This window comes from Onychomys torridus, chromosome X (assembly GCF_903995425.1).
Source record: "Onychomys torridus chromosome X, mOncTor1.1, whole genome shotgun sequence".
Taxonomy (NCBI): Eukaryota; Metazoa; Chordata; class Mammalia; order Rodentia; family Cricetidae; genus Onychomys; species Onychomys torridus.
Window position 1 is genome coordinate 117,903,374 of NC_050466.1, and position 14,495 is coordinate 117,917,868.

General features: G+C 39.2%; 1 long non-coding RNA gene across 1 annotated transcript in view; it reads left to right on the forward strand.

Moving 5' to 3' along the window:
- LOC118574422 overlaps positions 1-13,983 on the forward strand; it is a 34,273-nt gene extending 20,290 nt beyond the window's left edge. Inside the window, exons 4-5 of the long non-coding RNA XR_004943729.1 lie at positions 3,875-3,996; positions 13,893-13,983. This is a non-coding gene — a long non-coding RNA (uncharacterized LOC118574422). The remainder of the gene's footprint in view (positions 1-3,874; positions 3,997-13,892) is intronic.
- Positions 13,984-14,495: the final 512 nt, after the last annotated feature.

Below are 14,495 nucleotides of genomic sequence, written 5' to 3' on the forward strand. Positions count from 1 at the left end.
ATATTTCATGTGGATAAGGTCAGAAGGAATGTATATTCTTCTTATAGATTTTGTGAGACTATATATGAGTCTTTTTGTATGCACAGAAACTGCCAAAATGATTTTGAATAGATTGTGCTTACTAAATTATTATTGTTGTATTAAATCATCTGTAGTTGTAGCTCACTTTAGAAGGGGCTTTACCCCTTATTTGTGGGATTATTAATATCCTTAATCTATCAGTCTGTGGATATATGCTTCAAGATTTTTTTAAAAAAAACCAGTTTGTACAAAACTAAAAGCAGTTATAATGAAGTTGTTTTTCATCACATTGTGGCTTCTCTTCAATGAGACTAAACTGACTCTGAAGAATGTTCTTGTGCGTTTGCCAGGAGACTTCTGGGATGGGCATATTTTTCAGAATTCAGAACATAAACAACTGTAATCTGTGGCAAGAGATTTAAATGACCTCATGATGACAATGAGAACAAAGCATTTTTAAGTTACTGTGGTGGTGTGTTAATTCACTGCACTGTGTTTGTCATCCTTCTATTTTGGTATAGTAAGTGAGAGCCAGGCAAAGGAACCTACAGACTAACTTGAACTCGAGATATTATTTCTTTATTGCTAGAAACAAACTAAGTTCCAGAGAAATATTATTTCCTATGGATAAATAAAACATGCATTTTTCTAGAACTAGTGGCTCACATGAACCAGCTAGAGACAGAAGCCATTTAGACCTTAAAGTTTTGATTCATTTTCTATTGAAAATAATATGTTCTAAACATCAAAGATCAAATATTTGGCAGGAAATAGGAATCATTCCTTCAAAAAGTTCAAGACAGACGTGTTTATTAAGTACTTACTGTGTGTTTGGGACTGTGCTAAATATTATGGAATGTGAAAGAAAGTGCCTCTACACTGTTTTTAGTATACAGAACTGGCATATGCAGGTGGAACTTAGGAAAAAGAACTATATATTCAAGTACCACATAAAATGACATCTCACTTACCTGATGCAAATAATCCCTTTTCAGAAATTACCTCTAGCCTTGGGCATGGTGGCACATACCTTAATTTCCAGCTTTTGGGAGACAGTGGCAGGTGGATCTTTGTGAGTTCATATCACAAGTTCTAGGGCAAACCTTGTCTCAAAAAAATAAAAACAAAAGATTTTTAGAGATTTATCTATCATCCAATAATATACTAGTATGTCTATGAAATTTGACATTAGACTGATTATATGCTGATCTGCATGCATTATATATGTTACTCTGTCTTGTTATGTGAAATCAACTTGTTTTATCAGAATTTACTGCCTTCTCCTATATGAGGATCTCATCTTACATTCCCTAGGTACATTATTGGTTCATTTGAAGATCTGTATATGACTGTATCATTCCTATATCTTCTAAAAACTGTGTACTAATGTAAAATGTTTTTCTCATAAAGAGTGGGTTTTAGTGATTTATTTTATGTGTATGAGTCTTTTATCTCCTTGTATGATATGCACTCAGGGCATGCTTGGTGCCCACAGAAGACAGAAAAGGGCACTGGATCCCTAGAACTGGAGTTACAGGTGGTTTTGAGCCACCATGTGGGTGCTGGGAATCAAACCTGGGTCCTCTGAAAGAGCAACCAGTGCTCTTAACTTCTGAGCTATCTCTCCAACTCCAGATACATTTTTTTAATTGAAGATTGTGTTTCTTTTTTTTGCATCTAACAAATCAGAGCTCCTACCCTCAGTATTTCATATATAATTTAATTTAATACTTTTCTAAGTCCTAGATTAAGTCTTTGCCTAACAGTCAGGAAATGGACCTTAGCACTCACCTGTTTCAACCTGGTCTTTAGTGCTCACAGCACTATTGTTACTAGTTCTATGTATTTTGACATCTACCAAGTATTTTGAAGTTCAAAGGGAGAGAAGTATATGAAGGAGGGAAGGTTTGCATCCATCTAATCTCTACCAGATTTATTTTGTATCCTAAGACCTAAGGTAAAGTTGAATGAGTAGATGGTAAAGCCTAAACTGGCCCAGGTCATCACTACTACCAGAGTAAAAAAATATATAACTACTTTTCTGTCTCCTTTGAAGATGATATTTATTTATTCATCTATTTTTGTTAGAAATTTTGAAGGACGTAGTTGGATATGGAGTTTTAAATATTTATATGACATATAATCCATCTTTTAAAAATAGCAAATGGTTTGGCATGGTGGCACACACTTATAATCTAGTCTAGGCGGCAGGGCTAAGAGGATCACCACAAGTTCAAGGCCTATCTGGCCTACATAGTAAGTTGGGGACCAGCCCAGTCTTCAAGTTCTGCATAGTGTGACCCTGTTTCCATATAAACAAAATAAAATGTAACAGTGAATGGAATGATCAAAATGTTCATTTGAGAAAAGAGGTGACTGATCTAATTCATCTTCCCGAACACATTCAAAATGCTATAAATACAAAAACAGTCCTGGAAATGATTCTAATTGCTAAATACATTCAAAATTCTAGTTTAATGGCTAAAGGATATATGAGTCATATAGTTGGAATCTTGAAGGTTCTTATTAATGAAATCAAACCTGAGGCCAGTTATTGGGGTGAATGCTGGAAGATCAGAGAAGCAGAACAAGCCACAGTTTCCTCACCTCGACAGTTCCTCAGCTGGTCTGTTTCCTCAGATTGCAAGCTTCTGTGTCCTCATCCCAATGGCTCTCAGCTGAACTGTGTTGCTCCAAAGCCTGAACGCTAAACCAGCCAAATGCTTAACTAACTCTGGTGCCTGGTTTTCATGTCTTATATATCTTTTTACTTTCTGCATCACTCCCTGGGATTAAAGGCTGGGTTTCTGGGATTAAAGGCATGGGTCACCAAGCTTAGCTGTTTCCAATGTGGCCTTGAACTCACAGAGATCTGCCTGGCTCTGCCTCCCAAGTGCTGGGATTAAAGGCGTGCGCCACCATTGCCCAACTTCTGCTATGGCTTACTCTTCCCATTTTCTAGCCACCATTTGTGGCTCTGTATCTAGTGGCTGTCTGTTCTCTGACCCCAGATATGTTTATTTTGGGGAACACACAATATTTTGGGGAACACAATACCACCACAGAGTCAAGAGCAGAATATAGGAGCAAAAGCTTTAGAGATGAACCATGAAGACAAATAACAGCATTGAAAGAACCAGGCCAGGTAGAGTCAAGGGAAGCTGGTGACCCTTGGATCTTAACTCTATAGCCATGCAGAATACTTAAGCAGTGACTCAAGGATTTGTTCTCCAGTTTTTGTTGGTCACAGTGCCCAGGGAACACAGGCTTTCATTTAAGTGACAGGGAAAACTAGAGAAGTTTTTGCTTAATGAGTTGTAGCTTGTGTTTTTGCTTCAGAATTTTTCTTCACTCAGTCTTCACCAAAAGGCAGAGAAGCAGGAATTCTTCTTGGAGGCTCAAAACAAGTGTAGAGAGAGGAAGTTTAGACTTAAGTAAATATTTGGGTTCCTTTTTCCTTTATTTTTTAAATTTTGCTTGTTTGTTTTGAGACAGTATTTCTATTATATAGCCCATTTGAACTGAAACTCAACCTTGAAGTACTGGGATTGTAGTAAACCACCATGTTTGACTAATAATAGGTTTTTTTCATTAATGATCGTATATAAAATTACTAAATATGTTGATTTGATTTCATTTGGCTAGATGTATTATTCCCTCACTTTCCCTCCCTCGCTTCCTCTCCCCCTCCCCTCTGGAAATTGTTAACCTATCATTTTGTGGCCTTGATATTGCAGGTATTCATTGTTGGATATACCTACTTATGTAAATTATGTATGTCTCTTTTTGCTTTTGTAAGCTTCTAACTGACAGAAGATACACCATTTTAAACTAAACGATTTCCCTTTTCCAGGCCTTAAGGAGAGTGCAGAAGAGATGGTCAAAAACAGGTTGGAGGGAAAGGATAAACTGACCCCTTGGGAACAATTTTTAGAGCAGAAGAAAGAGAAGAGAAGACTGAAAAAGAAACAGAAGGTAGTCATGCTAATTGACCAGGTGTTTATTGAATGCCACTTGTATGCTTCACACCTCACCCATTAGTTTGAAATGTTTGTCTCTGTGACAGAATCTCACTGTATGTGTGGCCCACGCTCCTCCCCAGTGCTGGGACTGGGGTGAGAGCCACCACACCCATCAACAAGAAAATGATTTTTGGACCTTTATTGTAATAAAGTGGCAAAGTAGGGTAAAAGTCCTATCCCCTAGATATGCTACCTGTTTTTACTACAGCTTTCTTCAAAACTTATAGAAACAGTTAAATGCCATTAATAGAATAATTCCACAAGTAATGAAGCTAACAGTTTCTGGGAAGATTTTCTAATCTGAGACTTTGCCCTACTTTTAGTTTTGTTTTGTTTGTTGCTGTTGGTTTTTGTTTTTGTTTTTGTTTTTGTTTTTGTTTTTTTGAGACAGGGTTTCTCTGAGTAACCCTGGCTGTCCTGGAACTCACTTTGTAGACCAAGCTGGCCTGGAATTCCGAGACTCACCTGCCTTTAATCCCAGCACTTAAAGATATGCACCACCACCACCTGGCTAACTTCTCTTTTTCTTATTGGTATCCCTTGAATTTCTTTCTTTTGCCTTATTGCTTCAGCTAATGCATCAAGCTCAATATTGAAAAAAGTGGGAATAATGGACAGCCCTGTCTTGTTCCTTATTTCAATAGAAGTGCTTCAAATTTTTCTCCATTTAGGATGGTGTTGACTGGGTTTGTCACATAAAGCTTTTATTATATTGAGATATATTCCCTCTAGTATATAAAAGAGAGATAAAAATCTCTCTTGGATTTTTATCATGATGGCATTTGGGTTTTTTTTTTCCCAAAGGCTTTTTCTGAATCATGTGATTTTTCTTTTTAAGTCTCCTTATGTTACTCATTACATTTATTGGCTTGCATATGTTGTACCTGCATCTAATGCAAAGCCAACTCGGTCATGGTGGATAATCTTTTTGATATATGTCTGTCTTGCAAATATTCAGCTTGCAAGTATTTTATTGAGGATTTTTTCAAAATCTATGTTCATCAGGGATATTGGCCTGTAGATTTCTTTTTCTGTTATGTCTTTATCTGACATTGGGATTAGAATGATAACTGGCATCCATTTTAGTAGGCGTTTGGGAGTACTCCTGTTTCTATTATTCCTTAAAATTTTAAGAAGATTGACTCAGATCTTTGAAAGTGATGAAATTCTTCTGTGTATTCATTTGGGCCTGGGCTTTTTCTGTTTGTTTTGTTTTGTTTTATTCAAGACAGGGTTTCTCTGTGTAGTTTTGGTGCCTGTCCTGGATCTTGCTCTGTAGACCAGGCTAGCCTTAAACTCACAGAGATCTACCTGGCTCTGCCTCCTGAGTACTGGGATTAAAGACGTGCACCACCACAGCCTGGCTTTTTCCCCCCAACAGAAGCTTATTATTACTTTTTTAGTCTCATTTGTTATGGGTCTGTTTAGATTGTTATAACTTTCATAGTTTGGGTGAAACTAGAAATTCATCCAGTTCTTTTAGATTTTCCAACTTACCCTGACCAGCAGTGTTTCAACGGGGGCGACCCACCTGTGGGAGCGAATGAAAGAGACAGAGGGCAGGAGGGGGGGCCAGCAAGACAAGATTCTGATCAAGCTGCAGATTTTATTTTTCTCCACAAGGCTTATATAGCATAGGAGGGGAAGGGAAAAGACATGGAAGGGGTGCAAGACGTGGGAGACATGCAGGTCATGCAACTGCAAAATGTCGGCTAAGGTCACTGGTCAGGGGCCATTTGTTCTGTTGCTAGGCTACCTGACCATGGAATGATCTTTACATTCAGTTGCCATGGCACCTGACTGTGGAATGTTCTTATCTTTGGGAGCCTCTGGTTAGTAAACAGGTGTTACTGCTCTGGGGAAGGGCAGTGGTCTTATGACTTGTTCCCTGGCCTAGCTAGTACTTTCCATGGTTCATGTTCGGTTCCTGTCATCTTGGTCCTTGACACCAACTTAATGGCATATGGGTATTTTAATTGTCCCCTTATCTGAATTTCTCTTATGTCTGTTGTAATGTTTCCCTGTTTATTTCTGATTTTGTTAATTTGGGTCTTCTCTTTCATTCTTTTGGTTAGTTAAGCCAAGGGTCTGTCGACTTGTTTATCCACTCATGGAACCAGCTCTTAGACTTGTTGATTCTTTGTATTGTTTTCTTTGTTTCAATTTCACTGGTTTCTACTCTGGTTTTTATTATGTCTGGCCATCTACTGGATTTGTTATCATTTGTTCCAAATTTTTTAGTTGCATCATTAAGTCATTTATTTGTGCTCTTTATAGTTTTGTTATGAAGGCCCTTAGGGCTATAAATCTCCCTTGCAGGACTGCTTTTAATGTCTCCCAGAGATTTTGTTGCATTGTGGTTTTATTTTCTTTTAGTTCCAGGATTTTTTTTTTCTTTCTTGGTTTCTTCTTTGATCCATTAATCATTCCAGTAATGAGTTGTTTACTCTCCATAAGTTTGTATACTTATTGAAGATTTGTTATTGATTTTAGCTTTTATTTAACTATGATCAGGTAAGATACATCTGAATTTGTTAAGAATTTTTTGTGAGCTGGGCGTGGTGGCACATGCCTTTAATACCAGCACTGGGAGGCAGAGTCAGGCGGATCTCTGTGAGTTCGAGGCCAGCCTGCTCTACAGAGTTCCAAGATAGGCTCCAAAGCTGCACAGAAAAACCCTGTCTCAAAGAACCAAAAGAGGGGGTTGGGGATTTAGCTCAGTGGTAGAGCGCTTGCCTAACAAGTGCAAGGCCCGGGGTTCGATCCTAAGCTCCAAAAAAAAAAACCCAAAAGATTTGTTTTGTGTTCCATGATATAGTCTATTATAGAGAAGCTTCCATGGGCTGCTGAGTAGAATACATAGTCTTTGGTGTTTGGGTGGAATAAGTCCATTGGATATATATTATTTGTTTCTGATGTTTCTCTGTTTATCTTTTGTCCAGATGATCTGTCTATTGGAGGAAGCGGGGTATTGAAATCACCTACTGTTAATATTGATATTAATCTGTGCTTTTAATTCTAGTAGTACACATGAAATTGGGTGTACCAATTTCAGTACATATATGTTAAGATAGTAATATCTTTTTTGGTTAACTGTTCCCGTGATTAAAATGAAGTGCCTATGGTAGTTTGAATGTAATTGACCCCTGTAAGCTTATTGGGAGTGACGCTCTTAGGAGGTATAGCTTTGTTGGAGTAAGTTTCTCACTGTGGGGCCGGGCTTTGAGGTCTTCTATGCTCAAGATACTCCCAGTGTCTCAGACCACTTCCTGTTGCCTGTGGGTTAAGGACTCTCAACTCCTTCTCCAGCACTGTGTCTGCCTGCATGGTATGGTGATAAGGGCTAAACTTCTGAAAATGTTAAATGCTTTTCCTTTATAAGAGCTGCCATTGTCATGGTATCTCTTCACAGCAACAGAACCCTAAGACAGTATCCTTTATCTCTTTTGATTAGTTTCTGTTTGAGGTCTATTTGTCAGATGTTAGGACAGTAATAACACCTGTTTGCTTCCTATTCCTTTTGCTTGGAATACTTTTTCCATCCCTTCACTTTAAGATGGTGCCTATCTGTAGTTGGAGATCTTCTCTCCAGGTGTCACCAAGCCCCGGCGGTCCCATAACCCATGTATAAAATAATCACTCAGATGCTTATATTACTTATAAACTGTATGGCCGTGGCAGACTTCTTGTTATCTACTTCTTCTATCTTAAATTAACCCATTTCTGTTAGTCTATACTTTGCCACATGGCTTGTGGCTTACTGGTGTCTTTACATGTTGCTTCTCATGACAGTGGCTGGCAGTGTCTCTCTCAGCCTTCCCTTCCAAGAATTCTCCTCCTCCTTGTCCCACCTACCCTATCCTTCCTGCCTGGCTACTGGATAATCAGAACTTTATTTACTTTAACCAATCAGAGCAACACATTTGACATCCAGAACATCCCACAGCACCTATCTTTAAAGCTGAGTTTCTTGTAGACAACAGAAAGATGGACTTTGTATCTTAACTCATTCAGCCAGCCTGTGTCTTTTGATTGGAGATTTGAGGCTTTTTTTTTTGAAACAGGGTGTCTCTGTGTAGCTTTGCACCTTTCCTGGAACTCGCTTTGTAGACCAGACTGTCCTCAAACTCACAGGGATCCCCCTGCCTCTGCCTCCCGTGTGCTGGGATTAAAGGCGTGTGCCACCACTGCCTGGCTATGTTGAGTCTATTAATATTTAAAATTATTGAAAGGTGTGTATTAGTTGCTGTCATTTTATTGATTTATGTTGTTGGTTGGTTGAGTTGTGTTTGGTATTTATGTTCTCAGTTGTATTTAGTATTTCATTAATTACAGTTTCATGTATCTTCTTTCTGGGGTCTCTTGGCTGTGCTTATTCTTCACTAAGAGGTATTGTTTCCAGTATTCTCTTTAGGCTTGGCTTTTCTGGACATGAACTTTTTAGCCCATTTGAGTCATAGAAAGTTTTTCTTTCTCCTTCAACCATGACAGATGGCTTTACTGGGTACAGTAGTCTATGTAGGTGGTTTTGTAGAACTTGGAGTGCATTGCTCTTTTGGCTTTCAAAGTTTCCATTGTGAATTCAGCTGTTATTCTGATGGGTTTTCCTTTTTATGTGACTTGTGATTTTCCTCTTGGAACTTTCAATACTCTTTCTTTGTTCTGTTTAAGTGTTTTAACTGATACGTTGTGGGGAGTTTTGCTTATGGTCTTCTCTATTTGGTATTAGCTGTGCTTCTTAGATCGTCTGGGTATATCTTTCCTTGGTTTGAAAGTTTTCTTCTAGGAGTCTTTTGAACATCATTGTTCAAAAGCCATTGACCTGGGATCATCTGTGCCTATAAGTCAAAGATTTGGTCTTTTCATGGAGTCCCAGTTTCTCTCCTGTGTTTTGTTTTGTGTTTCTGCTTTCTTCATATTCTTCACTTGTCTTATTCCCCTAGTTTGTCTTTAGGTTCTGATCATATGTCTTCTATTTGATCGATTTTACTTATAAAGCTTTTCTAATTGTGTTAAATTTATCAATCCTGTCTTCATTTCAGCTTGAAGTCTCCTCAGTATTTCTCTGCCTGTTGAATTCCTTTCTCGAATCTTGTACTGTCTTTATTGTGTCATTTCAGACTCAGGTTTGTGTTTTCTTGGGCACCACTCAGGTGTTTTATTCTCCTTGAGTTCATTGAGCTATTCGATTGTGTCTTTAAACTCCAAGTTCTTTGATTAGTTTTATGATTGTTCAGTTCTGTGTCCTGGAGTTCATCTTGGTAATACTCACTGGAGACTATTGCTATAGAACTGATGAGTTTGGGAGGACATACTATCTTGACCTTTCATAGTTATTGTGCAATGAAATCTGGAAGTGTGGGCTTCTTGTGTTGGTCATGTATCTGATGCGAACACAGCGGACTGGTGTGATGCCTGGAGGATAGGACAGGAATGAGTGGGTCTGTGATTGTGGGTATGCCTGGGAATTGGGGAAGGTGCAATCACGGTGGAGTCAGGTGGGTTCACCAGGCTGAGCCAGAGCACATAATGTACAGGCCTAGCTGGGCCTTGAGACTGGATCTGACACATGCAGCTTCAGAACCTAAGTTGGGAGGAATTGTGCCATGTACTGGTGTCTTACCATCTGGGCTTGGCTAAAGGGTCCCTCTGAATGAAGGCTCCCTGGTCTGGCAAGTGCCAGAGGGAGGAAGAGCAGCCAAGAGTAGATCTGGATTTGTTAACATTTAAAATACATACAGTAAGTAATCAGTGTCTTCAAGACTTGGTGTTCTGCAACAGACTTGATGATAGCATCAGATGCCTTCTGACTTCCTGGTGCTTCCTTTAAAGCTTAATGGATCATTTTGTATCCAGGATGAATATATTCTAAGTATATTTATCAAAATGACAGGGATGTTTTAGTTTCTTAGAAATAAACCCAGTCTGATTAGTCTTACCTCTGTTTACTTTATTTGTTAATTAAATGGACCAATACAATATAGATAGTCTGTTCAAATTGTATTAGGGAAATTTTAGCTTTCAATTTTATTTAAAATAGACTGATAGTTTACAGTGGTAGACCACAGATAAAACAAGGTATTTGTTTTTGTTTTGTTTTCTTTTGGAAGTGGTCTTACTAGGTAGCCTTGGCTTGCCTGGAACTTGTTATGTAGACCAGGCTGGCCTCAAACTCACATCTGCCTCTGCTTCCTCAGTACTGGAATTAAAGGTGTGTCCCACCATGTCTGGCCTTTACAATTTTTGTTTTTTAAATTTTTTATGTGTGTGTCTGTGTAAGTGTATATGTAGATGCCCAGCTAGGCCCTTAGAAGCCATAATTGGGTGTTGGATCCTTTGAAGCTAGAGTTAAGGTGGTTGTGAGCCACCTGACATGGGTTCTTGGTATCAGAACTCTGGTCTTTTAATGATAAAGTAGTGGTTCTTTTAACTTCTGAGCCATCTCCTCCCTAAGGTCATTTTTTAAACTGAAAATAAGAACAGAGCATTAATTTATATGTTTTAAAATTTTGTGGAAATCATTTCCCCTTTAACCAAATAGATTGTTCTAAATGTTTGAGATAACCTATAGTGTTTGACTTTGTTATTGATAATCACTGCCGTTTCTCAGTTTTATCAAATGTCAAGCCATTCTCTTTACTGATTAACTAACAATGATCTCCTATGAATATCTATATCCTTTTATAATTCGTATGTCAGTTGAATATTGAATTCAATTGCGGTATTATTTTATAAATGTCTATGTATGCATCGTAGTTTGAGTTCTGTTGCTCTGATAAAATTTTCTGACCAGAACAACTTGGTGAAGGAAGAGGTTTATTTTATCTTATACTTCCAGGTAATAGGCTGTCTCTGGGGAAGGACATTGGGGTAGGAACTAAAATAGGACACCACTTCTGGCGTGCTTCCTCTGGCTTTCTCAGCTATATGCTTTATGCAACCCAGAACTAAAGATGGCACCACCCACAGTAGACTAGGCCCTACTGTGGTGATATATTGTACCCTAATAAAGTTTGTTTGAGGATCAGAGGACAGAGCCAGCCACTAGATTAGACATAGAGGTCAGGCAGTGGCGGCATACACCTTTAGTCCTAGCACTTGAGAGGTAGAGATCCATCTGGATCTCTGTGAATTCGAGGCCACCCTGGACTTCATGAGATTGACTCAGTCTAGAAGAGAAACAGAGCCAGGCAGAGGTGACACACACCCTTAATCCCAGGAAGTAATACGAGTGGGCAGAGAAAAGTATATAAGGCGTGCGGAGACAGGAACTAAATACTCATTTTGGCTGAGGCCTTTCCAGTAAGGACTCAGAGGCTTTCAGTCTGAAGATTCATGGAAACAGAATTGGCTGAGGAGTTGGCGAGTTGAGATTGGCTGTGGCTTACTCTGCTTCTCTGATCTTTCAGCTCTTACCCCAATATCTGGATCAGGGTTTTATATTAATAAGATCATTTAGCATTCAAACACCACTCTACTTCATCAATTAGCAGTTTAAAAAGTGCCTCCTTGGGGGTTGGGGACTTAGCTCAGTGGTAGAGCACTTGCCTGGCAAGCGCAAGGCTCTGGGTTCAATCCTCAGCTCCAAAAAAAAAAAAAAAGAAAGAAAAAAAATAAAGTGCCCCCTCAGACATGCCCACAGGCCAATCTAATGGAGGCAGTTCTTCAATTGGGATTCCATCTTCCCAATTGACTCAAGTTTCTGTCAAGTTTACAAAAACTGAACAGCATAGTATGTCTCATTACTTTCTGAGGACGAGGACCACATATCTGATAATACTCTCCTCTTATAAAAACTGTAGTTTCCTGTTATTATTTTCCATGCATATGTGAACATATTCTTGTGTGTGTGCACATATATATGTGATTACATGTACAGACTGCTGTGTACCTTTGGGGGTTGTAGTTTCTTTGTCTGCATTTGTTTGCAATCTGATCTCTCACTTACCTATTAGCTAGATGTCTCAGCACTCCAGGCCTCATCCTTCCTGCCCAGTACTGGAGCTACAGATGTCCTTTTTTTAACATGGGAACTGGAGATATGAACTCAGATCCTCATGCTGTATGTAGCAAGCATTTTGCCAATTGAGCATCTCATCAGCTCTTCTTAACTATTTTCTGATTGTCTGGTGAAAAAACAAAATGACTGAGTTAGAATTATTTTATAAATTAACCTGTTTTAGACTTTTAATTTTATATTGAATTTCTTGACTTCAAAAATGCTTATCATTTTCTTGCTGTGGATATCGCTCTGTATAAATAAAATGCTGTTTGGCTAGTGGGCAGGCAGGAAGTATAGGTGGGACAAGAGAGAAGAGAATTCTGGGAAGTGGAAGGCTGTGGGGGAGACACTACCAGCCGCTGCCATGAGAAGCAACATGTAAAGACACTGGTAAGCCACAAGCTGCCGCAGACTGGATCTCAGCTAGACCACCAGACCGAGGGAGAACGGGGTGAAGGTACTCAGGATAAGTGGGATTCGGCGAATGACAGACAGCCACAGACACGAGAGTATGTTGTGAAGCTGCTGCAATTTTACTCAGACCAAGCAGTGAATTTTATACAGTCATTTGAGGAAACATGGCAATCGGCCAGTAGGGTCATAGACATAGAATCAACAATGTAGTTACACACTTTTCTCAGAATGATTAACAGATCTCATGAGTATAGCCTTTGCTTTTTCTTTTGTGGTTCCTCATCCGGACAGAGAACATTACGGCCCTAGCTGTAGTTTTCCTTCTACACCTTTGTTCTGTATCAAAATTAAACCCTTTCCATCATTGTTCTAACCATGGTTTCATTTGTGTGAAAATATTTTAACCTTTACCTGTGGGTGAGAAGGCACCAGGGGGGTCGGTACCTAGCTAATCTTTCCATGAACTGTAACTTATGCCATTCTGTTTTCATACCATTATGATTCACACATTGGTTCCCATGTACGTCATAAGCTCCCGTAAAAGGTAATGGCTCTAAATAATTATTATATCTAAGATTAAAGTTAGGGGGTTGCCACCATCGACCCTTGATGAGAAACTTTATTTGTCCCTGAATAATTCTTGTAGGAATGGCTAATTCCTGTAACTGCTTCCTCGCAGCTGCTGTCGGCTGCGCGTGTGAATTGCCTATGAGTGCCTGAACCTTTACTTTCATTCTCTCCTGGCTAGAATCTTCGTCCTTCTGAATCATAAGTTCTTTCTGCTCTAAATCATTCATGAATTCCTCCAAACTTTAGGGACCCTCTTGAACTGTTGGCCTAAAAGCTTGAATCATAGGTGGGGGTATTGAAGCCACTTTTGAGGAATCATTACTCTCTTTATGGGGCACATCAGGAACATTAAGAGTTAACTTCTTGGAATTAATACACAAGGAAACAACAATAATTACAGCTGCAAAGAGAAGAAGGCAGAGTGCCAGCCAGCCTCTGCAAGCAGATCTGCGTGGTTCCGTGTAGCCTGGCACCTTGATTCGGGCAAATTGATGAGGGGTCGCCGGGGGCATAGACCCAAGGGCCGCGAGCCCCCCTTTCCCACGTAACTACCTTATTCAAGGCATTTGTCACGCAGGCGACACTGTCATGGGCGTGGCAACAAGCCATGTGGCAAAGTATAGACTAACAGAAATGGGTTAATTTAAGATAGAAGAAGTAGATAACAAGAAGCTTGCTACGGCCATACAGTTAGTAAACAATATAAGTCTCTGTGTGTTTACTTGGGTGGTTCTGAGCGTCTATGGGCCTGGCGGGTGAGAGATTTGTCCTGACTGTGGTGGGCCAGGCAGGAAAACTATAACTACATATTCACTTATTGCAGTCCTTACAATGTTGAAACTCTCTTTACATTCCTCTTTAAGGCTCTTGCTGAAGAAGCTAGTGAAGATGAGCTTCCTTCTGATGTTGATATGAATGATCCCTACTTTGCTGAAGAAGTTAAAAAAATAGGTAAGCCAGCCTGTATTTGTGATTTTTTTTCAGTTTTAGTCCAAAGAAAAGATATGGGCTGAAAAAATAATAGGTTGAAACTAACCATTCTCTCAAAATTACTAGACTTTGTATAGCTTCATTAATGGTTTATAACCAAGTCTGTCCTGTAGAGTTCAATCATAAATCATATTGAGAAGAGCCAACATGCCCCCTGTACATAACAGATATAAAATAATTCCCTTATAAAAGAAAATTTTCTTATTTTTATGTTATGTTATGTATGACTATTTGGCATGCATGTATGTGCACCACATTCATGCCATGTCTGAAGAAAGCAGAAGAGGATATCAGAACACCTGGAACTGGAGTTCCAGATGGTTGTGAGCTGCCATGTAGTGCCTGGAAGCTAACCTGGGTCCTCTACAAGAGCAAGAAATACTCTTGACTGCTAAGCCATCTCTCCAGCTCCCTCATTATGAGACTTTTAATAAGAGTGAGTTTAACAGTTTAATGAAGGCTCTTACCTGGAAATT